Here is a 27,169-nt window from a genome sequence, read left to right as displayed (position 1 = left end):
CGGGGTCCCTGGCCCCGCCGCCTTCTGCCTGGTTTCCTTCCCGATTCAGTCTCTTATTCTGTCAGCGTGCTTGCTTCCTCGGACAAGTCATTTCTCAGAGTTAGACAAGAGCTCACTCTCTGGAGAGGGTCCCCCTTCCTGCAAAGCTTCAACCCCTCTGTTTCAGACTTACCCAAAAGAATTCTTACTTTTGAAACATTTGCTCTTAGGTCATATGGGAAACTAGATTGCTGTATGTTCAATCAAAATATTGTAAGCCCTAATGGTGGCCTTTGGACACTTGCTATCAGAAGATCTGGATTCAAATTCCGGCTGGCGAAAAAGTACGAGCTTGGGGAAAGCATTCCACCTTTTTAAATCAGGTTTCTCAGCGGTTCCATGGGCTGTACCATTTGTCCTGGCATGTCCTACCAGCCATCTGGGGCGGTGGTGTGAAGATCAAAATGGTGAATGTGAAGGGGTTTGGAAGTGCCATCCAAAATAGAAAATCATATTATTTATTATTTCAAGGCATTAAAGACTATGCAGCCACAGAAAACCACAACCCACAATATTTACAAAGACAGAGGATTTATATGAGGAAACTGAATCAAAGAAATAAATTCCTATAATTACCCACAATATTAATCATTTTCTTAATTATTTCCAACCTTGACTTTTCATCTTTATTTACTGAGAGAGACAGGGAAAGAGAGAAAATGATAAATAATGCCCAGGATAATAACTGTGGACCTTGGAGCCAGGTACACATCCTGAGGATCCACCTGGGTAACGCCGAACTATCAGCTTCATAACGATCTTGACAGTGACTCTGCAGAGAACATTGCACGTGGACCTTATTTTCAAAGACCCCCAATTTGAGATGTCTTTGGAGAGTTCCTGCAATCTCTCTACCCCATAACCACTTGCATAGTCTTGCCCTGATAGCTTTTAGATTAGTAACATTAGCTTCTAACATTTCCTGTGACACCACTTAAACCTCACCTTCTCATTGTTTTCTTTAAAATGAGATCCGTGTGCAGGGGACAAGGGAAATATGTTGTCTTCACTCCTAAATGGTTCTCTCCCAAGTGTTACTTAAAAACAAAATTTCAATTTTGGACCTTTCCCATTTGCCTTCACTAATTACTTCCTTTATGTCCCACGCAGTGGTACCATAGCTAATTCAAGTTGGAACAGAATTTAGTCTTCATGTCTTCACATTCATTCCCTGCTCATGGGGAAGCCAGGCACACACACTCCACAAAGAGAAACCAGGAAGGGTCTCGGGCTCCATGAGGCCACAGTTGTTGTCACTCTGACCCATTAACATGTGACCAAATTCATCCGTGTCTGGGAGCATAGCGCATGTTCTCATTCTGAAATCCAAACCTGCAAGTTGTTTGTAAATGAAGACCCACCCAATGAGAGGGACTTCCCTGGTCCAGTGGTTAAGAAGCTGCCTTCCAGGACTTCCTGGACCCCGAGCTCCCAACACAGGGGGCATGATTCTGATCCCTGATCGGGGAACTAGATCACACGTGCTACAACTAAGAGTTTGCACGCCTCAACTAAAGATCCTGCATAACAAAAAAAAAAAAAGAGGGAGACTCTCCTGGTGGCTCAGTGGTAAAAGAATCTGCCTGCTAATGCAGGAGACACAGGTTCGATCCCTGCTCCAGGAAGATCCCACATTACTGTGGAGCAACTAAGCAGGAGCGCCACGACGATTGAGCAACTAAGCGGGAGCACCACGACGACTGAGCCTGTGCTCTAGAGCCTGGGAGCCACAACCGCTGAAGCCTATGCGTGCTCCACAACAAGAGAGCCCAGCACAGCGAGAAGCCCACACTCGACAGGGGAGAATCGTCCCCGCTCACCGCAACTAGAGAAAAGCCCCCGCAGCAACGGAGACCCAGAACCCAGTACAGCCGAATACATAATGAAAAATAAGTATTTTAAGAAAAGAGTTGACCTTAAAAACAAAAACACGAATCTGCCTTCCAATGCGTGGGATGTGGGTTCCATACCTGGTTGGGGAACTAAGATCCCACGTGCTGTGGGGCAGTGAAGCCCGTGTGCCCAGCTAGAGAGCCTGTGCCCTGCAGTGAAGATTCAACTAAGCAAAACAAGCAAGCAAACACCAGCCCAGTGAGAACAAGCAAAGGCTGTTTGTTCAGAGCTTGCTGTATACATAGCAAGGGAGCCAGTCACCCTCACTTGCCTCTGGCAGAGACGCAAAGGCAGGCAGAGGAGTGGGAAGGCTTCCTGGCGGGTGCAGTGATGAAGAACACCGGCCAAGGCAGGAGGTACAGGAGACGTGGCTTCAACCCCTGGGTCGGGAAGATGCCCCGGAGGAGGAGATGGCAACCAGCATTCTTGCCTGGAAAATCCCACGGACAGAGGAGCCTGGCAGGCTAGAGCACATGGGGTCACAGAGTCGGACACAAGAGAGCGACTGAGCACGAGCGGGAAGGCTCTCCAGTGGGGAAAAGGAAGCGCTACCCCAGCTGGGGGCTGCCGACCCGGACGCTAAGGAAGAGCCAGTCGGAGGTGGCAGCCTGTGCGCCTGGGTGGGGGGCAAGTTAGACTTCCTCTGCTTGGTCCTGAGTCAGAAGCGAGGGTAAAAATCAGGCAAGCCGTCACTTATTTACCAAATCCTGGCCATTTGGGGCCGACTGCTTCAGAGGCTATCGCTTGGCATCTTGGATGGTTACTGGAGACGAGGTCTGTCGTTCTGCGGTCTGATTTACAGGGAGCGGGCTGTCTTCCTGGGCTGGCGGCGCAGGCGATGGGCGGGTTCCGGAGCTGGTTGCTGTGGATGGTGAGTCAGAGTTCTACTTTTTGTATAATATCTGGCCCTTGCCCCTTTGTGTGTTCAGTCTCTCAGGTGCAAAACAAAGCAGTCAGAATGGCAGAAGGGATCGACGTGAGTGATCAAGAAGTTGTGGAATGAAGTCATCAGAGTTATGCCATATCTTGGCAACCACGCAGCGTTTTGTTAATGGCATCCTCCGAGGCCTTCTCGCCTTCATCACAGCCACACAGCTTGGTGACATTTTTCAGCCGTCACTGTCACACTACTAGAGTGAGTACCTTGGGTGCGCCTGCAGCCCTGGCAATGCCCTTCAGGATCAAGGCTGTGGGGGGCTGGGATGCAGGAATCCAGTCACATGTCTGTGGGTCCCCAGAGTCTTCTGGGACAACGGACTCAGGAGCATCTCTGGTAATATAAGTTTTTAAAGCACATGGTAAAGCCATCTACCATTTATTTGACTTCCGCTTTGTTAAGTGCTTCAGATACACTCTCATTTAAATGTCACAGTAGCCCAATGGAGTGGGTACCGTGACTGCTGTGTCTTATAGGCTCCACTGAGCTAAAGTCAAGGTGTCGTCAGAGCCACATTCCTTCTGGAGGCCCCAGGGGAAGGCTCTACTTTCTTGCCTTCTCCAGATTCCAGAGGCTGCCCCCAACCTTGACTCGGGGCCCCCTCTTTGCATTGCTCCAACCTCTGCTTCCCCCATCCCCTCTCACTCTGACCTCCTGCGTTCTTCTCATCAGCATCCCTGCGACAACACTGGGCCCACCCAGACCACGCAGAGTGCTCCTCATCTCTAGAGCCTTAAATGAATCACACCTGCCAACTTCCCTGGTGGTCCAGGGGTTCAGAGCCCGCCTGCCGGTGGAGGGGACCCAGGCTCCATCCTCGGTCCAGGAAGATTCCGCGGGGTGGGACGGCTGGGCCAAGCATCACCACTGCGGAGCCTCCCTCTGGGGCCCATGCCCCACCACGAGCGAAGTCAGCCCGGTGAGGAGCCCGCTCACCCTGACAAGAGCAAGCCCTCAGGCAACCACTCAGACCAGGGCAGCCGCGCATAATTAGTTCAGTTTATAAAATCACGCCTGCAAAGTCCATTTTACCATGTAAGGTGACATATTCACATGTTCCAGAGATTAGGACGTGGATGTTTTGGGGGGCAACCGGGGTCATCATTCAGCCTACTGCAGTAGAAGCCGAGACTGAGAGGTTAGTTTATTGTCACAGAGCCTCTCGGCTCACGGCAGTGGAGCTGAGGCTTGCGTCTTCCAGCGACATCAGACTTCCTTTCTGAGTTCACCAGCAATGCCTCTGAGGCCAAACTCGGTGCAGGGTCACATGTGCAGAGTGTGACCGTCATCTTTGCCCTTCCCCAGCATCTTGGTCCCCAAGACCACCTGCCCACGCAGTTGTCTCCCAGCCATGCACACTCCTCGCAGGGGAAGACCCGCAATCGGGGCACCACCCCCCCAGGTCTGGGGTCTGCCCCGCTTAGAGCTCACCTTTGCGTCCAGGGCCGCAGTCCTGCAGCTCTCTGGTTTCGGGTCATCCTCCACACACCCCTCTCCCCCGCTCAGGAGCCCTTGAGGTCCCCTGGCTCTTCCTCAGAGCATGCAGGGGGACGCTGCCTTTCCTACAGCCCCTCCTTATAACCCGCTGGAGTTAGGAAGCATGTCTGGTTTAACAGACAATCATCTCCAAGGAGCGTGGAGGCACCAGCCCCTGGATGGTCAGAGTGCTGAGGACAGAAGACCCATTCCGGAAACCGGTACCACATAGACATCTCCAGGCTGAGTCTGGGCAGGAGACGGGCTCAGCTCCAGGGGAGGAGGGCGCTCTTGGCATCGCCACTGAGGCCTTGCCTTCTGCTCCACTTTAACCCTCCCTCTTGACCATAACGGAGGGCTTCCCAGGTGGCTCAGCTGGTAAAGAATCTGCCTGCGATGCAGGAGACCCCGGTTCAATTCCTGGGTCAGGAAGATCCCCTGGAGAAGAGATAGGCCACCCACTCCAGTATTCTTGGGCTTCGCTAGTGGCTCAGCTGGTAAATAATCCACCTGTAATGCAGGAGACCTGAATTCAATCCCTGGGTTGGGAAGATCCCCTGGAGAAGGGAAAGGCTACCCTTTATTCTGGCCTGGAGAATCCCATGGACTATACAGTCCAGGGGGTCGGGGTCGCAAAGTGCCAGACAAGACTGAGTGTGTTAACTTTCACTTGATGATAAAAAATCTCAGGGAGCCCTTACTCAGCCATACCAGGCAGAATTACAAGAGGCCAGAACACTACTGCTGGGCTTGCGAATTCTCCAGCCTTGTAGGCTCCAGTCCTTCGTTGCCCCACCCTGCAGTATTCCATGGATGCTCTGTGCTTCATCTGTATTTTCATGACTTGGTCTCTTGTTTCAAACTCCACTAGTGGGTTTGCTATAATGTGATGCACTTTCTTATCATGTAATTCTTCCCTGGTGGCTCAGTGGTAAAGGATCTGCCTGCCAATGCAGGAGACCCAAGAGACACAGGTTCAATCCTTGAATCAGGAAAATCCCCTGGAGGAGGAAACGGCAACTCACTCCAGTATTTTTGCCAGGAGAATCCCATGGACAGAGGACCCAGTGTGTTATAGCCCATGGGGTCCCAAAGAGTTGGTCACGACTGAACACACACAGGTCATGTAATTCACCCAAGATCCTCCAGGGGATCTTCCCAACCCAAGGATCGAGCCCAGCTCTCCCACATTACAGGCGGATTCTACTGTCTGAGCCACCATGGAAGCCCAAGAATACTGGGACAGAACTTCTTCCACTGTCCCAATACTGTGTCTGTTCAATAAAATAGCATGCCCAGGGCACATCAGCCTTTTATGGTGTCTCCAACAAGTCAAGGCCCAAGAGTTAGAGAGACACACATCTCTTGTGCCAAGAGAAGAGGCTTTGCTCCTTTCTTTGTTGTTTGCTCTTTGTACGAGGATGGGCAAGGGCCTGGTGGAACACAAGGAGAGGTATTCATCACAAAGAGGAAGTTAATAAGAAGCACGGCGAGCCCAGATGCTTTCTTTTATCTTCTCTCTCTACCATGGTTTGGTTAACTGTTGAAATAATTGCAGATCAATCTCACTTAATTAATAACTTAAAACAATGGTCCAGAATTCTCTTTGATCTCCATGGGGACAAATTCCTTGTATCCAGGGGAGCCTAGCAGCAGAGGGGGCTCTCAGAGGAAGTTTCTGGGCCCCCCTCTGGGTGGGGAGGCCTTTTTAAGAGTCCCCAAGTCCTGAATGCCCTGTCTCTAGGGCTCTGTGGAGCTTTGTTTTTCATTTCTGTACCTGAGCCAGGCTTCAGCCCTACCACCCAAGATGAATCCTGGCCCCTCGTCGCACTAGGCACTCCATAAATCCTGGACACGGCTGAGTGAGAGAGACACTTACTGTCTGTCGTGGCCCTAAGTGAAGCTAAGAGTCTATGAAGAGCATTCAGAACACACATGTGTGGTAAGTCTCTAGCACTATCCTCCCATCCTGATTCTGACCAGTGACGCTGACCGACCATGGATGTTAGAACGCTGAGTCCTGTGACTGCCAGGCCTTCTCACCTAATTGATTCTAGTTTCCAAGTGTCCTAAGTGGCATAGCAATATTACTAGCACAATCCAGGAGAGGGAATAAATAAAGCAAATTCTCCAAAAATTAACCCAGACTTCCTTTTTCTTGTGAAATTCACAGGTCACTAAAAAAAGGAAAATAACTTAGACATAATTAACCATGACAGGTTGAGCAACTCCAGAAAGAATCAGTGTTTTGGGGGACTTCCCTGGTGGTCCAGTGGTTAAGAATCTGCCTGCCACTACTGAGACATGGGTTCGATCCCTGGTCCGGGAACTAAGATCCCACGTGCAGTGGGGTGACGAAGCCCATGTGCCACAACTACTGAAGCCTGCCTGCCCCTGCACCCGCCAGAGCCTGCACTCTACGACAAGAGAAGCCCCCGCCTGTTACAACTAGAGAAAGCCCTCGAGCAACAGTGAATACCCAGCACTGCCAAAGAGTAATTAATTTAAAAATAAGAATCAGGACCACCATTATATTAGATTCCTTTACTTGCAAACCAACACAGAATATGGAAACACATAATTTCATACTGCCCAAAGTACTTCTACAGTTTGAGTCTCAATTAAAAGTTAAATATGCGTATGATACAAAAAATTCTTTCAAAAATCAAGTTTGAAATAAAGGACATCCTCAGGATTCCAAAACAGCCAATATATATATTTTTTTCATAAATTCTTGGATATCCTTGGGAAAGTCATTCAACCTTTATGAGTCTCAAGTTTCTTAAAATTCAGCACTGATGAAGCCCCTGGCTGGCTAATCTCTGAAGCAGTGTGGTTCAAGAGAACTTTCTGTAATGACACAAATGTCCTATATCCGCACTGGCCATTATGGCAGCTGCCCTGAGCACATGACGTGCATCCAGTGACTGATGAACTAGATTTCAAATTTCATGTCATTTGATTCCATTTGAATGGCCACATGTGGCTAGTGGCTATGCACTGGACAGGACAACTTTAAGGGGTCCATGTTTTTAGAAAAGTTTTTTATTTTTGGCCGCACTGGGCCCTCTCTGCTGCGTGTGGGCTCTCTAGTTGTGGAGAGTGGGGCTCTCTCCAGCTGTGGTGCATGGACTTCTCACTGCAGCAGCTCCTCTTGCTGTGGAGCATGGGCTCTAGGCTCACGGGCTTCAGTAATTACAGCATTTGGGCTCAGTAGTTGCAGCTCTTGGGCTTAGTTGCTCTGAGGCATGTGGAATCGTCCTGGACCAGGGATTGAACCTGGGGCCCCTGCATTAGCAGGCGGACTTCTATCTTCTATACCACCAGGGAAGTCCTAATGGGTCCATTTTGACATAGGGAAAATTACAAGGGAGGTGGAAGCCAATGTTCTGGGACTGGGTGGCCTTGGGTCTATGGTTAGCTGTCACAACTGCAGGGAGTGACTCCTCTGCTCTCAGCCGTCCAGGTGAATGAGCAAGAGAATGCTGCAGGGGACAGCAAACCACACGCTTGCTCTGTGATTGGCAAGACCACTTAGCATCCAGTGGAGAAAGGAGAGAGGAACTGGTGAGTGCCTTTCAGTTACAACCCGATCACTCATGGCATCAGATGAGAAAGAACAGGACAACTTCTTCCACCATCTGTTTGGCCTTCCTGGATGTTCTGGGTTTTGGGAGAGAAGGTGGGGACTGAGTCCAGCTAGATAAGAGAGCTGGCTCCTTGCTTTCAATCAGAAAGCTGTTAAGATGGAAGTCTATGAACTATGTATTCAATGCAAAAAGCAAAAAGTTAAATGGAGTTAAAATTTTCAGCTTAGAGGCACTCCTGAGCGCCAGAGTCCTGGTTCTCACAACATAAAACCTGCATTAAGACCTCATTTCGTGTTGTATTCTAATCTACCTTTCCTAAGGGATCAATGAGGTCCATCAAGGTATTTCCCTTTTTCGAGGAGGGGGCTGGTGTGAAATACAGTGCGTTTCTACCTTCCCCCAGAGTTAATGTCCTCTCTGAAAGAAACAAAAGCAGCAGAAACACTCATCTGTGCCGTTGTGTTTTGCACAGTCACTCGCCTTTAAATCGTCACATTAAAAAAAAAAAATGCTTTTCAGGCCCTGTGGAGTTAGGTGATTATGTTTAATATAACCTTTGGGGTTTTGGTTTCCTGCAAACCAACAGAGAATATGGAAACATGTAATTCCATACTGCCCACAGTACTTCTACAATTTGAGTCTCAATTAAAATGTTTGTTTACTTATCTGCTAATCTCATTTTTCTTCCCTCAATTCACTCTCTGTAAGCTGGAGTTGGGAATCTGAAATTCAGCCATTTCTGAAATATGACCAAAATGAAACCTGGAGAAAGAGAGCGCTATTCACCGACAGAAAAGAAATATATAAACCCCAAGTGAAAGGCCTGGAGCGTCCTTTAACTTTTTCTAACAGAAAACCATTTTCTATGGAGAAGGTATGTGCACAAAGGAGTAACTTTTTAGAAATTTACCAGCGATTTTATCATAGTAAGTTGAGCCTTGATCCCAAGGAGAATACGTGCTATTATTACTCGAGACACATAGGGCCTGTATTTATTTTCAGAGGAGTTTGGTATCATTTTTATTAGTTGCTCTTCACAGAAAAGCAAAACAGAAACCACCCCGAATCTCTGAGAGGTAGATCAGATTTTATCTTTCTTTTTTTTCCTTCCAAATGAGAAAACCACACAAAGTGATTTGCCCTGGGGTCAGCTAGCCCATCGGTGACTGGACTGGGGTTAGGAGATCTGGTCCCTAGATTCTCAACCTGCTAAGTGGTTCTTGGAGCCAATCCTTCCATCCCCAGTGGGGACACACCATGGGGCACTGAGCAAGCAGTAACTATGCCGACAGATGGGACTTCTCCCTAAATGCTCCCCAGTTTCACCAGCATGAGGGGCTTCCCTAGTGGCTCAGTGGTAAAGAACGTGCTTGCAATGCAGGAGACGTAAGAGACATGTGTTTGATTCCTGAGTCAGGAAGACCTCCTGGAGAAAAGAATGGCAACCCGCTCCAGTATTCTTGCCTGGAGAATCCCATGGACTGTGAATGCTTATTTCACTGGTCTTGACCTCAGACATCGTCTGTCCTTTTATTGTGTTGTTCCACTCAGAAAATGCTTCCCAGCTGATACTAAAGGGAAATAACCCCTTGGAATACTACTCTTATCATTTCAGAGGTCTCCCAGGAGCTCCCAACCATCAGCCCTGCCCCATGGGAGGTGGAGACATCCCATTCTCCCCTTGCCAGAGGGTTTTTCTAAAGCCATGTTTCTGCTGAACGGATCTGGGTTTGTCCCACTAAGCTGTTGTTCAGTCGATAAATTGTTTTCGACTCTGCCACCCCATGGACTGCAGCACGCCAGGCTTCCCTGTCCATCACCAGCTCCCAGAGCTTGCTCAAACTTATGTCCATTGAGTCGGCAATGCCATCCAACCATCTCATCCTCTGTTGTCCCCTTCTCTTCCTGCCCTCAATCTTTCCCAGAATCAGGGTCTTTTCCAATGTGTCGGCTCTTCACATCAGGTGGCCCAAGTATTGCCCCACTCAGAGGACTATCTGATTCTTCTGGCCCTTTTCACGCAACAAGCCGGGCTTTCCTCCAAATTCCATTTTAAAGAACAGGGTCTTTTCTAACCCCATGGGATCCCGAGGAATCCAAAGGAGTGCTCCTGAACCAGGTTTCTAGTCCGAGCACAAAGGGTTTCTGCTTTCCTGTTCTCAGCCTTCCGCTCCTGCTCAGAAGAACTTTATCCCCGGTTGCCTCCTGATCACTCGCCAGGGTCTTTTCAAATAACTGAGTCCGGCCCTCTCCAGCCATATGAGACTGCTTCCTTCTCCTTCTTCCTGCAGTATTCACAGCCATGCACACGTGCACACACATGCACGCACACACAGTCTCCTACCAGGTCCACGCCAATCTGTGACACCAGCCTCCCTTCAGCTTTCATCGTGGGTGTAGACAACTTGGCGCAGCGTAAACCGCAACGCCCAGTCCTCATCCACCTGTCAGCGCCTCCTCATTACAGCCGAGCTCACTTGAAACGAGGGGATTCTTTGCCTCCCACCCCCACAGCCCAAGAGGAGCTGTCCACACAGCAGCTGTCCGTCCGCTTGCCCACCGCGTGGTAACCGGAGGCCGCGGCCTCCAGCTGGCGCGGGGAGCCTGTGGGCGTTTGGGGTCACGGTGCGGGAGACGCAGAGGGGGCGACACGTCCCCGGAGGAGCCACGAAGGCCAGACAGAAAAGACGCCATGAGGACGGAAGGAGCCCAGAACAACGGGGCGGGGCGTGTTCCTCGTTTCCGGTCGGGGTGAAGGGGCAGCTTCCGGGACCCTGGCACAGCTTACCTGTGGTCTCTCACCAGCAGTCTGCTCGCCCTCGACCTTTCTCTCCTGCTTTAAATCTTGGAAACACGCAGAGCAGATAGACCGCCGACACTTAGGGTCTCTGTCACCAAAGACGCTTTCAAATTACTGCTGAGCCACTGGCGGTCTCATAGCGGGGGGTGGCGAGGTGAGCAAGATGGATGGGGAGGTTGGGGATCGGATAAGGGTAGCAGAGCCTGGGAGGTCAGACTGGGGATCTGCCTTGTGGACCACATCCGTTCAACTTCAGCAACGGCGGAACACAGAAGGTGTTCCATACAGCGTGGGGACCAGGGCAGGTCCCTCCGCCCCCCAGAGATCCCCGCCCGGAAGGGAACCGGCATCAGGTGACCCGTGCAGAGAGGCTGCAGCAGGCAGTCAGGGACACTGGCTGGTCACCGGTGGCTCCAGGTGAGACTCGGGGGCACCGTGAGAGCCGTGTTTAGTTCACAGGTGCACGCACCCCGCGGGGGTTTCTTTTAGAGCATCATCTGATCCTCACCGCCTTTATTCCCACTGGGGCTTCCGCATCCTCGAGTGTTCGCGTAGCAGTCCAAACTGCTTTTGTGAGGGACTCGGAGCCTCAGTGAGCCTCCACTGACGTCAGAGAGCAGAGGTGGCCACGGGCTCAGGCTGCAGGGTCCCCCTGCCCCTGCAGGGAGCCGGCTGTGGTCCCTCAGAGCCGAGCTCAGAGAAGCGGAGAGCGCGTTCCCTCCCACGCAGCCCTGGGGCGATGCCCGCGGTGCCCTGGGCAGACCCAGCGGAGGCGTGGGCAGAAGGGCCGTGCCCTGGCGGGCCAGCCAGCTCTCCTGGTCTCAGCGTCGGGCGAGCAAATCTCAGGCTGGGGTGGCCTCTGTGCAAATTCGGGGAGCTCCTGCCCGGGTCCCCTCACTCCAGCCTCCCTCTCCTGCTCTCAGTCACGTGGGGGTTTATTTGTCTCTCTCATTCGTTTTCTTTTTTCCCCTGAGCCCTAGAACTTGTGCAATCAACACTTTGCACAAACGTTATCCTGCTTGGGAATTTAAAAAGAACCCGCCGTGGACGGTCCTTGGGAGGTCCCGTCCCTCCAGGGGTGAGAGGGAAGCCCAGGATTGCGGGGCTGCGTTGGCCTATAACCCGGTCAGAGCACGTCTGATCTCTTCCGCCCTCTTCTATGCGAAGACTGCAGGGCAGCCTGAGGACCTGAGGGGCGACTTTCTGGGTGGCAATTTGGGGACACAGCTGTCAGACAGACTATTCCTTCTTCTTCTCTTTTTTGGTTTCTTTTTTTGAAATAATTTATTTCTAACTGGAGGATAAGTGCTTTACAATACTGTGTTGGTTTCTGCCGTACATCAGCATGAATCAGCCACAGGCATACATGTGTCCCTGGACTTCCCTGGTGGCTCAGGTGGCAAAAACTCTGTCTGCAATGTGGGAGACCTGGGGCGATCCCCGGGTCAGGAAGATCCCCTGGAGGAGGAAATGGCAACCCACTTCAGTATTCTTGCCTGAAAAATCCCATGGACAGACGAGCCTGACGGGCTACAGTCCAGGGGGTCGCAAAGAATCTGACACAGCTGAGCGACTAACACACACATACACGTCCCCTCCCTTTTGAACCTGTCTCCCACCTCCCACCCCATCCCGCTCCTCTAGGTTGTCACTGAGCACTGGGTTTGGTGGAGCAAAAGCCTTCATGAATCCACCAAACAGGCAGGCAGCCCTGGATTCAGGGTCGGCCTCCTGGGCAGGCTCCTCTGCTCGCCCCAAGTGGGGCCTGCGTGCGGCCTCCATCCTAAAGTGGCCCACCCAGCCGTGGCCTAGGGTCGACGACAGCCCAGGGCACCTCCTGAACCAGGAAAGGAAACCAGACCCAGGCTGATGCTTGAAGGCGTGAAAGGAGAATCAGCCACCATCCTCGCCACCAAAAACACACACCCACAGCTCATCAGACCAGCTCAGAAACTAAAAATAGGTGACGCGAGGGGACGGCAAAGGCAGCCCTCAAGGAAGTTCGTTGTTGACCAGAGGGGTTGGAAAAGCAGTCTCTTCCCTCTGTTGGCAAAGCGGCTGATTGTGCAACGTGCGAGGAGCCGGCGGTTATCTGGGACGGCAGTTAAACCGGCGGAGGGGCCCCGCCCGCGGAGCCGCTCTGAGCCGGGCACCTGGGGCCCGCCCTTCCAGGTGCCCTGCTGGCAGGAGCGCCCGCCGCTCTGGGCTTGGCCCCAGCCAGGCTGAGGGCTCTCGCTTCTCCTGGGAGGCCCTGACCACCTCTGATACACACGCCCCCCACCCTCACCCGAACTCGAAGCCTCACGCCCACCAGAGTGTCATCAGCCCTTGGCAGCCAGAATAAAGTCCCAAGTTGAGTTAATAAGTTAACTCTTGACAGGCCACCATGCACCCCTGAGAGATAAGGGAGCCCTCAGCCTGGGAATGAACACTGTCCGAGGTCAGGAGGCTGTGAGGCAGGTGTCTCTGCAAACACTCTTTCCTCCGATCACGGGCACCTTCGCCTGCTGGGTCTCGCAGGAGGACGCACGAAGCCCGGCCCCGCCCGCTGTGCCTCGGGGGCTGCGGGAGTGGCAGCCCTGTCCCTTCTGCAGCCCTGCCCGAGGCCTCGGCCCTCCCCTCCTGCCCCAGTGTCCTGTGAAGCTGGAAGGACTGCGGTGCCTGCCGTCATGCGCTTGAAGATAAACACGGCCCCACACCCTCGGGGTGAGAATCCCAGAGTTCTGGTTTTCTCAGAGATGACTTGGATGACGATGCCGCGGCTTCCCCTCCTCCCTCTTCTCTCATTCCAGTGTCAGGTTCTTTCAGGATGTTTATTTCCCTTGGTGTCCCCGTTCGGGAGGTGGCTGAGCTCACCATGGGCTCTGCTCACCAGTTCTGTTCTAAGAGCTTCGTCTGCTCTTTGGTGCTGGCCCCATCCTGGCTCTCAGCAAACAGCTTCCAGCTGTGAGAGGAGTCGCATGGTTACCAGACCCCAAACCAGTCCCCAGGACAAAGTCACCAGTTCTAGTAATGTCAACAGTCCTTGAACTACAGATATGGGGACAACTGGTCTACCTACAATGCACTTGAGCCAGGAGCCCAGAGACCCTGGGACCAAACCAGGCTCTGCCTCTGATAGGTTCTGTGTGTTGTGCTAAGTCACTTCGGTCACATCTGACTGCGACCCCATGGACTATAGCCCACCAGGTTCCTGTGTCCGTGGGATTCTCCAGGCAAGAATACTGGAGCGGATTTGCTGTGCCCTTCTCCAGGGGATCTTCCTGACCCAGGGATCAAACCTGTGTCTCTTGCGTCTCCTGCATTGACAAGCAGGTTCTTTCATAGGCTTCTAGTAGGCTATTGTGGGCTCTAATAGGCTCTTGGTGGAAGCACTAACCATCCCGGGACTCTGTTTTCTCAGGGTGTAAAATGAAGACATTTCCTCATCTGTAAAGTGACTAGAAAATCGCCCAGGTCCCTTCCAACAACTGCAGACTGTGTCATTGGCTGGATTTGGGCCCAAGCTGGACTGTATGCAGTCCTCTTTTGGGAGCACCACTGTCTTTCCTGCCTTGAGCTTAGTTTCTGTCTAGAAAGTTGTAAGAGTTGAGACAATGAGAGGAGGCTGAGGAGCTGTTCACTCCCCTGAATCAGGGGTTCGGATTGAGGTGAGGGATGCAGGGGTCGGGGTTGGGGAGGATAAACTCGATGCCTAGACCTGACATGTTAACCACTGGATGAATTATTTTCACTTCTGTGAAAAAGACTTTGGCTATGGCTTCACAGAGAAGCCCGCTGCATCGTAAAACCACCGGTGTCATGAGCTGTCTTCTGGAGAGTGGAAACGGGCAGGATGTGGTTTGAACCGTCAGAAAGACGAGGCAGTGCGTTCCTCCTTGGGGAGCCTGAAGCGACCATCAGGGGCAAGAACCAGAGGCTGCGACTTTCTAACTTGGAGCCAACAGTCAAGTCAGGATCGGGCAAACCAGTTGCTTTGTGCCAAGGTGGTCAAAAAACAACATGGAAACATACACGCACAACCACCACAGAAACCGATCAGCTAACAATATTTCTCATTTTCAGGAGTAAAACTTGGCATCTATAACAGCAACTTCTCTGGTGGCTCAGACGGTAAAGGATCTGGCTCCAATGCGGCAGACCCAGATTCGATCCCTGGGTCAGGAAGATCCCCTGGAGGAGAAAATGGTGACCTACTCCAGTAGTCTTGCCTGGAGAATCCCATGGACAGAGGAGCCTGGTGGGCTACAGTCCATGGGTTCGCAAAGAGTCAGACAGGACTGAGCAACTGACTCTTACTTGCTTCCTTACACAGCAGCTTACACACTTTAAGGCACGTTCAAATACATGTAATGCTTGAAGTAACCTACGGAGAAACACACAGGTGTGTTGATACTCCTTTTTTCTGGATAAAAGCAATGAACAGGGCTTATTTATGAAGATGGAAGTTTCAAAGCAGACCCAGGAATCCAGGACTCTTGATCCTTGATCCAAACCTGGTGCCTGGTGCTTCTGAATTCATGTAAATAGAGCCCCACTTCAGAGAGAAAAGCAGATTCCTAAGGCAGAGGCCCCTCGAGTTATCATTTGTTGTCTAGTCACTAAGTTGTGTCCAACTCTGCAACCCCATGGACTGTAGCCTGCCAGGTTCCTCTGTCCATGGGATTCTCCAGGCAAAAACACTGGAGTGGGTTGCCATTTCCTCCTCCAGAGGATCTTCCTGACCCAGGAGTCAAAGCCGTGTCTCCTGCATTGTCAGGCAGATTCTTAAGCGCTGAGCCACCAGGGAAGCCCCTGAGTCATCACAGCTTGTACCATATTCACTGCCGTGAGCCAGGGTCACATCCCTGGCACGTGTCCACCGTCACCTTACTAGCCTACCGAGTCACTCAGCAAAAGTACAGACTCAGTGATTGATTATGATGAATGAAAACACACACTCAAAGGCCGCTCCTCTCCTAAGATTTAGATACAGAATTCTCTGGGCTACTACACCATCCTGCGGTGGGAAGTCTCTGCTGTACCTCCTTTACCAGTTAGAGAGATGACAGTCTTTTTCGTCTATTTCCTGGAAAGGAAAAGCATTGATGTGAGAAGAACAGGAGTTCAGTGTGTACCTAGAAATCGGTCCACAGTTCCCAGAACCGTACCAGTCACTTGGCTTGATCACTTTCCCACCCAGGACTACTCACTCCCACCAGAGAAGACTTCGTCGCAGCTGCAGGGACCTTTCTGACTGAGGGTTTGTGATACTTGACATCTCTGCTGAGAGGAACCGTTTTGAAGAAGGTGACGCCCCTAGCACCTTTGTCAGTTGGATGGTTTAGCCATGTTTTAGGTCACTGTCCTTCCAAATGATTTGGGGGGAGTGACCTGAGGCCTCTGGGCCTGTTTTTTCATCTCTAACTGACGACAACACCCACATTGTGGGTGGTCCTGTAGGTGCTCAGAGGCGCGCCTGGAGTCGGGTGAGTGCCCAGTACGCGGCCGCTTGGTGCCTCTCTTGGGGTTCTTGAAGCAGGCCATCGTTTTTAAACCATAAAACCTCAGCCTGCTTTTTTTCTTCTGAGACATTATCCAGAGCAACAGACCTTGTTTAATGTTTTTCTGGCTTCCTTCCCTCTGTTTGCAATCTCTGGGGAGGAAGGGGGTGGGGAGGGCAGAGGGAAAAGGTTGGATGCCCATGTGTTGCAAGCACCTCAGATTCATCCACTGCATTCCACTCAAAGCACGTGTTATTTTGCGCACATGTAGGCATTTAATATATGATAAATGTGACACCATACATAGGTGAGGAAAGAAAGGACCACTCCACAAATGAAGCTGGAAAACTGGCTAATTATTTAGGAAAATATGAATCTTTCTTTTATCTTTAACCATGTTCCCAAAGAAATTCTATGGATGGATCAGAAATTAATGCCCTTCCAGATCCAAAATCGAATAGATGTACTTCAGAATGAGGAATGCCTTTCTAAGCATAAACGTGATAAAAAGACATACAGATCTGACTACATACAATACAAGTCTGGGAAAGCCACAGAAATCAGGTTAAAGAGTAAATCTCACATCAGATTAAAATATTTATAACATATGTGAAAGCCCATTATTTCATTGGGTCACTTATCTCTTCATTCACCTTTAAGAGCTCTTTGCACATGAAGGAAATAAGCACTCGTGTCTCACGTGTGTCATATGCCATTACCTAGTTGCTTGTGGTATTCCCTGTCTTGCAGAAATTTTAACTCCTATGCAGTTAAATTTGTAAATCTGCAGAAATTAATTATAAGCTGACTTCATTGTATATATATATTCTATGTAGTCACCCTTGATGTCACCTGAGCTCTGTGCTTTGCCAAGAATAGCATAAACTATGCCAAAGAGCTGTTTGTTGTTATTAGAGTTTTAGTAGAGAGGGATTATACAGTATTTTAGACCTAAAGTCTCCTGCTGCCTTAAGAAAAGGGAGGGGGGCAGCTGATAACTATTTTTGTTGGAATTTTGACATAAAGCTGCCATTCATAAAGCCTTCAAGCCCTGTCTGTTTTCAATCCATGCCTTCATTTCTTTGTCTGAAATACCAACCAAGTCGCCAACTCTCATTGAATGTTTTCAGAGACACAAGCCAGGAAAGTTATCACATCCGTGAGTGACAACATGTGACAGGCTCCGTGCGGGGTGGCAGACACTGCATATTCTGTGAGGTTATTCTTCACATCTTTCCAGGTCTCCTCCATCTGGGTAGGCTGGATGTCAATATACCCAGTTCCTTGACTGGTTTCTCATTCTGTCTTTCAAAGCTGGGCATGCGGGGTTTCCTAGTAAGAACTAACCAGGAAGCCATGGAATTCAGCTCTCCTGGTTTCACTGTGTGTGTGTGTGTGTGTGTGTGTGTGCTAGTCGCTCAGTCATTTCTGACTCTTTGCAACCCCCTGGACTGTTATCCGCCAGGCTCCTCTGTCCATGGGATTCTCCAGGCAAGACTACCGGAGTAGGTCACCATTTTCTCCTCCAGGGGATCTTCCGGACCCAGGGATCGAACCTGGGTCTGCCGCATTGGAGGCAGATCCTTTACCATCTGAGCCACCGGGAAACCCTGGTGTCATTAGCTGTTTCTCAATCTCCAAGGAGTTTCCATTAGCTCTGGTAACCAAGAAAGAAAGGAAAAGCCCAGTCGTTTTTTAAAGTCATAACACTGAACTCAATGCATAAGGTCCTCTAATTGACCTCCAGGAAGCTCAGGGACACCGTAGATCACCTGCTAAATGACTTGAGATATTTCAGTTTAGAGAAGGTGTCCGGCTCCCTGACAGATTTGTCTGCCCATAAATTTCTTGATTAGGCTAAAGGCCTCTGCCAATAGAGCCAGGTCTTCAATTCAGCACGTCTTTCATTTCAGCGGGTGTTCAATCTGGGTGACACAATATTTGAATTTAAAATTGTGCTCACAGTTCATTTTCAAGAGATCCATTTCTTAATCTAGGTGGGAGATGGAGACTCAGCTTGGAGTACGATGCTCTTGGAGGTTTCCTAACTGGAACTGAGGGCTGGAGAGAGATCCTCCTGACTTCACACTACCTGCCAAGGATGACTTGTTTCAAGTGTCTCAGTGCTTCTTGTGGGAAAATACAGTTAAACACTTTTTTTTTTAGCCACTCCTCTTGTGAGCGACTAGTCTCTGAATCTATGATTATTATTATTTTATTTGGCTGTGCCGTGTCTCAGTTGTGGCCTGAGGGATCTACGTTTCCTGACTGGTGATTGAATCCTGGCCTCCTGCATTGGAAGTGTGGAGTCTTAGCCAATAGACCACCAGGTAAGTCCCTAAACACTTATTTTTGATGGTCCAGTTCAGGTTCCATAAGACACCACTGAAATGCCCAAAGTAAATTCTTATTATTAATCCCTGGCATTAAAGATAATACAAGAACTTCTCACTGTTTCTCTGCTGAAAACCAGACAATTGGTTAAGAATCTGCATGGAATTAGGGGCTTATTTACCAACTTTTCCACTTTTCAACTATTGAAGTAGAGGTATATGAACAACATAGTTGCTTTTGAATTGTTCTGATTCCTCTTTTTTTTTTTTTAACTCCTAATATTTTTCTATCAAGAAAACCAAGCTGATAATAGTGGAAATGTGAAAACCTTGCTTAGAAATACTTTAAAAAAAAAAAAAAAGCAAACAAACAAAAAGGCCTCCAATTTTTTGGTTTTCTAGAGCTTTCTTTTCCCAAGTAAAGAACCTATTTTCTTCTGGCTAGTTAGTTTCCCCAGCCAAGTATAACTAAGAAGTTCTCTCAACCAGGAAGATTCAGAACAAAAGTAAGTGGGTATAACTATAGATCCCACGCAAACTGAATGGTTTTGGGATAAAATTACTTCTGCCAATGATTCTTTAACAATGGTAGTTAAGACCATTGACACTGGATCAAATATTACAAGCATCCTAAATTAGCTGAACATTAAAGAAACAAGACCCAGCCATTTGACTTCTGGGCTTCACAGGTGGCTCAGTGATAAAGAATGGACCTGCAATGCAGGAGACAAGGATTCAATCCCTGGGTCGGGAAGATCTCCAGGAGAAGGGCATGGCAACCCACTCCAGTGTTCTTGCCTGGAGAATCCCATGGACAGAGGAGCCTGGCGGGCTGCAGTGCATGGGACACAGTCAGACACGACAGAAAGTACTCGGCACACACGCACGCAGGATCTCAGGAGCTGCGGCTCCCGGGCTCTCGAGCTAGGGCCCGGACGGTGTGGCACGCGGGCTTAGCGGCCTGTGGCCGGCGGGATTCTCAGGGCCCAGGGACTGGACTCGCGCCCCTGCACGGCACGTGAGCTCTCAACCCCTGGCTCACCAGGGAAGCCTCCAAGGTGATCACTTGCAGGCAAGTTACCCTGTTGCATCTGGGTCAGGGTTGGACAGGGATCTCTGCCAAGAACGAGAGCCCTGGGGTCCAAAGCTGTGCTTCCTCGGTGTCTCCCCACGTTCTGTGCCGCCACCAGGCACTGCCAGGGAGACAGAAGTGGCTGGGCTTCTCTCCCTCCAGGGGGACCGCCGCACTGACCCACAGGGCTCGGTCTGCCTCCTGCCCTGTCTCGGCTGTGTTTTCTGCTTCACCCAGAGCCGGGCTTTAGACAAGCAAGTCTCCTCGCTGTGCGTGTGGTGTGTCAGTCACTCAGTCGTTTCTGACTCTCTGCAGCCCCGCGGACCGTAGTTCTCTCTCGTGTAGTCGTCTCTGCTCGGACGCACCAGCTCGCCGAGGTCCTGGGCTCTCACCGCTGGCACCAGGGCCGTAGCCTCTCGAGGCTCCAGGTCTAGAACACCACAGGTGCTGAGTGCCTGCGGGTGAAGGGCAGCTTTCACGTTTCTCACACTTCATTTCAGGGCTGTAATGATCTCCCCTTACCGCACCCATGCATCTGGGAGGTTGTTTACACAGGGCAGGGTTCTGCAGACCCTTGGCCGCCTTATTGCTCCCATAGCTTCTCACCACATGCTTTGTTCCTGCTGTGGTCTCTCCCCCACTCTCTTTTTTGTCGTTGCCGTTTTCTCGGTCCCTCCGATACTTCTATAGCCAAATTTCTGTATTAAATTGTGTTTGAAATACTTATTATGACTTATGTTTTCCTGATTGGCCCTCTGATACACCATCCCTGAGCCTGTCAACAGCGTCTGCCTCCCTACACACGGGTGCACACATAGACAGACACACAGACACGCACTATTCTGTGTCCAGCCCTGTGCCGTGTGGTAGCAAAGTGTGATGTGCTTCTGTCCACTTCTAAACCTCCAGAATGTTCTTTTCAGCCAGGTTTGACCTGTATAAAAGGTCTGGCCACGTGTGAAGGGATCTGAACTGGACGATTGCCCCAGACAGAGGTAGGACAGCTGGAGAACATCATTTTCTTAGCGTGGCCCCTGCCCCACCTGGAAACACGCCTCCCTGTGGCCTTAACATCTGTGGCCTTGACTTACAACCACAAAGAGCTGCTCGTTATAAAAAGCTGAATGGAAAGTGTGCTTGTTTGCCCAGGCATTTGCCCGTGATTCATAAAAATGGCCATAACTTCTGTTCTTTGGATGTGCCTTTCATTTAAAGAGAGAAAAGGTCACTGACAATACCCAGACTCAACGGCGGGAGAGAGCACAGGCCAGGTTGGGTCTGAACCTGCATGGGGATCACGGGGAGAGGGGAGCCCGTGACACCTGATTCCCTGCTCGGTCATGGAGGCTGCCGCTTGCCATCCTCACTGCCACTTAGGGACAATCAAAGATAAGTTTTTAAAGGAAGTAGGTGCGTGCGCACTAAGTCACTTCAGTCAAGTCCGACCTTTTGCAGCCCTATGAACAGTAGCCCACCAGGCTCCTCTGTCCGTGGGATTCTCCAGGCCAGAATACAGGAGTGGCCAGAATACAGAATACAGTGCCCTCCTCCAGGGATTGAACCCGCAGCTCTTCCATCTCCTGCACTGGCAGGCAGGTTCTTCACACTAGCACCACCTGGGAAGCCCGAAGGAAGTGGGTAACTTTCCCGGACGTCCCCGGTGTGAGTGAGTAGCAGAGGGGTTTCGGCATCACCCATGCAGGCAAGGGGAGCCCAGCTGCAGGGAGAGCTTGGTGTGCCCTGCTGGGCATCCCCGCTTCAGGCCGCCAGCAGCTCAGGGCAGACCCTGGAGCGGCCAAGGCCAAGCATGCTGCTGCAGACATGGGCGGGAGCCCTCCCCAGCAGCAACGCCCTCCCCAGCGGCAACGCCCTCCCCGCACCGAACGCTGCACAAACAGGGGCTCCGGGCTGGGACGTGGGGAGCCTGACTCAGCACGACCTGCTCCCACCTGAGTCATCTGTCCTGGAGCCATTGCTGAGCTGCGCTTCTCTGTCAACCCCAGGGCTGCCCGAGGAGGAGCTGAAGAGCAATGAGGCAAAATCCTCAATCCCAGAGTCCTCACTCGGCAGAGGAGTGTCAAGATTCCGCCTCCCGCAGAAGCCCACAGCCTCACTTGTCTCTCCATCTGCAAACCACTTCCCTCCTCCAAAGGGCCTCCCCAACAAGGCTCCCTGGACCAGCCACGGAGGGGCCTCACTGGCCGTCAGCTCAGTCTGCGTGCTCTTCCCACGGGCATCCTGGAGGCGGGGAGGGACCTCGGGAGCGTCTTCCACATCGTTTTTTACCAAATACTACACATCCGTGCCGGGCACTGACTATGTGCTGAGCACAAAGTACGAGATGTGAGCCTAATGCTCAAGCAGTTTCCGTGCTTCCCAGCCGGTGCTAGTGGTGAAGAACCCGCCCGCCAATGCAGGAGAAGTAAGAGATGCGGGTTCAATCCCCGAGTCAGGAAGATCCCCTGGAGGAGGGTATGGCAACCCTCTCCTGTATGCTTGCCTGGAGAATCCCACGGACAGAGGAGCCCATACAGCCCATATGGTTGCAAAGAGTCAGATACAACTTAGCTCTATGCAAGCAGTTTCCAATCTAGTGAGAAAAGGAAAACAAAACAAAACAAAACAGCCAAACCAAGTTTCTTCAAGCTCTTGATTCCATGCCCCAGCGAGTTTATTCTACAGAATCCAGGCGGGTGTGGAGAGACCCCTGAACGGTGGAGGAGGACATGCTTCGTGTGGAGATGCAACCTGAGGTTGGCCCAGAAAAACCAGCAGAAGGTGAATGGGAGGGAGGCGGGGAGGAAGAAGAGGTCCAGGGTGCAGGGGACGGAAGAGGCTGCCCGCCGTGGCCTGGAGTGGCCTCTGCCCCGTGCTTCCCAGGACCCCAGACCTGCCGACGGACGAACACCCACTTCCCTTCCCGGGTGGGCGGGCCACGCCTCGCTCTGCCTCCCTGCGATGGGCCCAGGGTCCCCGCCCCCTCCTGTTCCTGGGGGCAGGGGCTGTCCCCTGCTCTGTCCCCAGGCCTGAGCTCAGTACCTGGGGCACAAGGTGAGGGAGTTGGATGGTGACTGAAAGGAGGAAGGCCTGGATAGACAGTGGGCTCACGGGGGGTCTGACCCCTCACCCTCAGCAGGCTCTTGGTGATGTTACAGGACCCCAGGGGAGCAGAGAAACGTCAGCGGGGCGTGGGGGGTGCAGGTACTCCTTCCACGGTGCCTGGGATCTCCCCCTTTCTCAAGCCCCTGCCTCTTTCAGCCCGTCCTGCTTGTCCCTGCAGACTTTGCTCCAGAAGCAGTGACAGCAGTGACTGTCTTCCCAGTGGCCGGGTTTGGGGACCACCCTTCGGGGGGTGGGGGGTGGGGGGGCTGGTTCCTCCTCCTGTGACCCCCCCACCCTGCTCCCGGAGGCCGAGGAGGCCCTGCTGGAGACGCTTCTTCTCCTCCAGGCTCTTCAAACCCTGTTTCTCACTTTCTGGGTCCTAGGAATCCCCGCGCTCTGACTTGCAGGGACCTGACTCTCTGGCAGGCTGGGCTCTGTCTGCAGAGGAGACAGAGCCGTTTGTCCAGCAGGGTCTGCTGGGGGAGCCAGGGTACAGGGTCAGCTCTCAGAGGACCTTGAGCATCACCTTGAGAATTTACCCCGAGGTTAAGGAGAGCCATTAACAAGTTTTCAGCAGGGGAGACACACAGTTAGACCTGTGTTTCAGAAAGATAACCTCCAGCTTTTTTAGCTGTAAAGAGTTGATATTTTTAGCTATGAAGGGTTGCCTGGGCTAATGAATCACTTGTCACAGGTCTTGTCTCATCAGTCCTCATCCATCAATACCCATCTCTAATCCATTATCTAGACACCCTGGCCACCTGGATTTATGGGGATGTGAGGGAGCCAAGTGCAGAATGTGGGGGTGGGGGATTCCAAACTTGGAGCCTTTGATGTCCCTGTGACCTGAGGTGTTCGATCACCCCTGGCCCAGGGTAAAATATGATTTCTCCATAAGCCACTGGGATTTTTTTAAATGTCTCTTTCGCAGCCCACCAGAACTAGGTTGCTGTGTATTTGTTCCAACAGGAGAGGACATGTGTAAACCATCTGATTAAGTTATTACTGGGTAAATCGGGAGCATCTGTCTGCGTGAGCGGGCCTGAGGTCCGCTGTTGGTGATCTGTGGCACGAACAATGGTGTCTTCCCATGGGCGGCACCGGAGAGCCAAGAGATGCCCACCAACTGCTACCCGTGACTTCCAAACATGGGCTCCAGGGTCCCTCTGCTCAGACGGACCCCAGCCCAGCCGTTCACACACTGTGCAACCTTGGACAAAGCACTCTACCCTCTGTCACCTCCTTTGTAAAATAGAAGTGAAAACAGAATCTACCTCATGGGGGTGTTGTGTGGATTTAATCAATATGTGCAAAGGGTTTAGAATAGTGTCTGGTACACAGGAAGCAGATTCTCATAGAATATTATCTCGTCTTCTTATCATTCCACCCCCCCTCCCACCCCCACCACAATCGCCCATCTATGGAGACAGGAGCAGAATCGGACCTATGTTTGTCCGTTACTTGTCCATTGACTCAGCGTGGATTCTTGGTCTGTCCATGTCCAAGCAAAGAGCCCCTGGTTGTGTTCCAGCAGTTCCTACTGGTGCTTTTTCCCAGCTTGACTCCAGAATGCCTGCTTGTCTCCTTGGATCATGTCAACCCCATCTAATTAGTAATTAACACATTTGCAGAGATTTAAGATTGGGTGTCTGGGATAACTCTAAGTAACTGTCTGATGTGAATTAAACCAAGGGTATTTGTGTTTCAAATTTCCAGAATATTCTAAGCACTCCATAATGTTTGGTGAATGAATAAGTGACATGAAGGGCAACAAAAGGCAGCACCATCTGGGCTCCTGTAGATTCATTATTCCATTGCACACATCACACACTGGGGCCGTGCTGTGAGCAGTTATAAAATGATCTCATTTAATTTACTAAGTGTAAACCTTAAATCATACTGTAAAGCAGAACACAGTCATGAAATCACATCAATTAATTCTGGTCAACTGACCAGATACTTTGCTACTTGATAAACTTAAAATGCAGTGTTTATTGATATAGATTAACTGTGACTTAAGGAAACTAAATTTACAGACTTACACAATTGACAAATTAGAGGCTATTTGACTTACCAAAGCAGTCTTCAGCTTTACAAAAAAAGATCCACTGGAAGAATCTATAAATTTCAAACTCTTTGTGAGTGTTAAAAATATAATTCAATTTCTGAAATTCATTTTTTTTCAGGGATACATCCACTGTACAAATAAATCCAGCTCTAAAATACTGCTGTTGAACTTAGTAGAAATGTCCCAAGAGCAAATGCAGATGCTAATGAGTATACAGAACTTGTAAAAGAATAAAATGTAGAAATGTATTAATGGTGAAAGATGGAAAGAAGGATCAAAGGTGACCAAGAAAGAAATTATTGGAAGAGGAAGAATGTCAGAAAGGCTAATGGCCAGACACAATCCAGGCCTGTAGGGGATTCTAGGGACAGCAGGAGTCTACGAATTCATCCCTAGCTTAGGAGAACAAAGAAAGACCTGGCCCCATGGAGCGGGCAGCAGAGAGGATCCGTGTCCCTCAAGTGTCCCAGCCCAGCATGCACCTGGGAGACTCTTCCCCTCTTAGGCCGTGTTCTGTTTCTGTAGGATCTCAGTTCCCCAACTAGGGTTTGAACTCGCGGCCCCTGCATTGGAAGCACGGGATCTTAACCACTGGACCACCAGGCAAGTCTCTTAACTGTCTCTGACAGAGCTGATACCCCAGCAGAGCAGAGACATGATGGAAGCAGACCTTACCGAGCCACTAGCAGAGCGGCTGATCAAGGCGCTCATTTAAATCCCAGTGGAATCAATCTGAAACGGTGTCCTCATGCTGATAGGATTCGGTCAGCGTCTCCCAAGTGTTTTATGGGTTCCACCAGATAACACTCTCCACACATAAAAAGATATTCCACATTCTTAACAATTCACTTGGCACAAAAATAGAGACTCTGAGAACTTTTCTTTTTTTTTTTTTTTTTTTACAAGTAAGCCTATTAATATTTAGAGAAACAGTTCTTTCATCAGACATACTCTGCAAAACCCACCGTTGGTTGAATAACTGTACTCAGATCAGAGACCACTGCTCAGTGTCAGCTGCTGGAAACATTTCTAATCCAGATCAACAGGCTGTGAGCTTGACCCTGGTCAGTTCAACTTTTGTTTTTTTAATCAGTGACTTGTGTAAGGGGTAAAATCCATGCTTATCAGCGATTGGTGGAAAGACAGTTAATGGAACAGAAGGCAGGGTCAAAAATCAAAACCACCCGAGCAATGAGTACTCAGTGTTCCTTTCTGGGTGGCATTTACGTTAACTGCACAAGAGTGTTCCAGGGGAGAGCTGACTCAGCAACCGGCCACGCCTGGACCACAAGCACAGCCTGAGTCAACACCGTAAGGGTAACACAACCCAAAGCCACGTGAACAGAAGTTTGCTGTCCAGACCTTGTCAGAAGTGCACATTCCAGCCTAGAGGCTACATTCAGAGAGGGCCATCTGAGACTGAATTACGTGCGGAAGAGTGAAAAATTCCATTATATGAAAACTATTTGAATCTATTAAATATGCTTAGCGAGAATAAGAGAAAACCAAACGGCTGAGGTACTAATTTGTCTTCTACATATAAATTATCTTATGTACATTGTATAAAACTTGGTTGAGTGCTCAAAGTCTAGATAGTGAACCAAAGGGTAGAAGTAAAATTTCACTCAATATAAGACCACTTTATATTTTGTGTGGTCCAATAATGGAATGCGCTTCCGCAGTGGCTCAGCTCCTGCCTGCAATACAGGAGACACAGGAGCCTTGGATTCGATCCCTGGGTCGGGAAGATCCCCTGGAGGAGGGCACGGCAACCCACTCTAGTATTCTTGCCCGGAGAATCCCATGGGCTAGAGTCCACGGGGTTGCAAAGACACAACTGAGCATGTTCACATACGTAACAATGGACTAGGCTGTCCTCACAAGTAGCGCCCCACCCTGGGAAGCGTTTAAACAGATGCTGAAGGCCCAAGTCTCAGGGCTAAAGAAGAGGTGACTTTCTGCTCAGATTCTAAGTTTTTTTCTGGTTATTTAATTGTATAAGACAAACGCTAAGTCACTTTGGTTGTGTCTGACTCTGCGACCCTACGGATGGACCCATGCAGCCCGCCAGGCTCCTCTGTCCATGGGATCCTCCAGGCAGTAATACTGGAGAGGGCTGCCATGCCCTCCTCCAGGGGATCTTCCCGACCCAGGGATCAAATCCATGTCTCTTAAGTCTAACCTGCATTGGCAGGTGGATTCTTTACCACTAGCGCCAATTGGGAAGCCCATTTAAATAATACTGCTTCGTTGTGGGGGGATGATAGTTGAGATCACCTAGCTTGTCCTTGCCGTAATTCACAGGATCGTGTCCCAAGCCGAATCCTCTCTGATGTATCTGCTTTTAACTCTCAGTTCAACCTGAAAATGAGAAAC

The 27,169-nt window shown here is 50.5% G+C and overlaps 1 long non-coding RNA gene across 1 annotated transcript; it reads left to right on the top strand.

The window, feature by feature from the left end:
* The first annotated feature begins 10,582 nt into the window (after positions 1 to 10,582).
* LOC145534546 (uncharacterized) lies at positions 10,583 to 20,349 on the top strand. The gene is made up of 3 exons (XR_014074738.1): positions 10,583 to 10,889; positions 18,458 to 18,548; positions 19,939 to 20,349. It is a non-coding gene; the product is annotated as an uncharacterized LOC145534546 (long non-coding RNA).
* Positions 20,350 to 27,169: the final 6,820 nt, after the last annotated feature.

The sequence above is a fragment of the Giraffa tippelskirchi genome, chromosome 14 (assembly GCF_054371585.1).
Source record: "Giraffa tippelskirchi isolate mGirTip1 chromosome 14, T2T-mGirTip1v1.2.pri, whole genome shotgun sequence".
Classification (NCBI taxonomy): domain Eukaryota; kingdom Metazoa; phylum Chordata; class Mammalia; order Artiodactyla; family Giraffidae; genus Giraffa; species Giraffa tippelskirchi.
The sequence above is the reverse complement of the archived record's forward strand: the minus strand, read 5'-3'. Positions and strand labels throughout refer to the sequence as shown.